Here is a 1,573-nt window from a genome sequence, read left to right on the forward strand (position 1 = left end):
GGAGAGGGGAAACCAGCACCGAGAACGGGCAGCGCTCCCGGCCAGCATGTGTATTTAGACGCGTGGCCTGGCCAGCGGCCTCTGCTGAACAGGTTTAAAACACCACCACCATTCGGCCCAAGATGCTCCTGGCCCGAGCCCTGGCCTGGCGCCTGCTGCTGAGCCCAAGCGCGGATGGCAGGGTGGGCTTCAAGAGGGCAAGGGGCTTCCCGACCACGCCGCTGGCCTCAAGGCCTCCCTGCCCCCCACTGTAAATTCCTAGGACGGGGGTCTGCAAGCGTTTTCTGCAAAGGGCTAGAAAGCAAATATTTTAGACTCTGAAGGCCATGCTGTCTGCGACTCGGCTACTCAGTCCTGCTGGTGGCACAAAGGAGAAGGGTGGGCGTGGCTCTGTCCCAATAAAACTTTATTTACACAAACAGACGGCCAGTGGAGTTGGCGGCCCCCGCTCTAGCAATCAGCCAGCCTCAGGGCTGCTGCTCAGGCTCAGGCAGGGAGGACGGACTGAACGCGCCAGAGGACCCCCTCTGCCTGTCCAGTTTCTCACCGTAAGATGGACATGGACTGCCGCACTCCTGGGGTCTCTACTTGGGAGGACTGTCTGTGTACCCCAGCATCAGCATCAGAGATGATGCCCCCATGTATCAAGGGGCCCCTGAAAGTATTATATTGTGGGTTTTTTTGCGGTGCTGGGACTGAAGCCAGGGCCTGGTGTATGCGAGGTAAGCACTGTACCACTAAGCCATGTCCCCAGCGGGCAGTGTGTTGGCATTAAGCCACAGGCTGAGAGAGAACGTCTCCCACTGTCCCGCATTTGTGTCATGGTGGCAGACGAGGACCAAAAGGGTCCCTGGTCCCCACTGCCTACATCCATCCCTGCCCCTGGACCACTTCCTGGTATACCGCCAGGGCAGGACCTCTGGGAGGGATGTGCCCTCTCCCGGCCCAGTAACTGCAAGGCGTGGCTAGCTTTCTTTCCCCACCACCCTCTGCAGACCCTGCAAACTCCTTGGGGCCCTCTCCAGGCCCGCCGTCCTGTCCCCACACAGGCAGGCCCACCCTGCTGGGCCAGGGCCACTTACCAGAGGCAGCTGCTCAGGGCCAGCTCGCCGGCCGGGCCATCTTCCTCAGTGGGGAGCTGCGGGCTTGGCACCGGCCGCGCCAGGTGAGGTCCGGTTTTGCAAGTGACAGTGGCTTGGTGGGGCACTCCCGGCCACGGCATGCTCCGTGGCACTTGTGGGACCAAGGCGGATGCTCTGCTGTGGTGACAGGCGCGTCTGGGGTTGAAAGAGAGTCGACTCCTTACGAAAAGCACGGGTGGGAACACCCAGAGAGGAGAGGGGGCATTCAACAGGCCGGTCATTGTGCTGGGAAATGACAACATGTATCCAGGCTTGCAAGGCTAAGCTTTCTGATGTAGCAATTTCTACTGCAGGGATTTCCTCCGAAGAAGCCACAGGACAGCTGTCCAAAGCTGGAGATCTACGAGGATAGTCATCCCAGCCCCTTTACAACAGCAAGAGTCTGCAACAGTTCTCTAAGTCACTGTTCAAATCAAATGTAAAACACTGGA

The sequence above is a fragment of the Muscardinus avellanarius genome (genome assembly GCF_963383645.1).
Source record: "Muscardinus avellanarius genome assembly, chromosome: 1".
NCBI classification, from domain to species: domain Eukaryota; kingdom Metazoa; phylum Chordata; class Mammalia; order Rodentia; family Gliridae; genus Muscardinus; species Muscardinus avellanarius.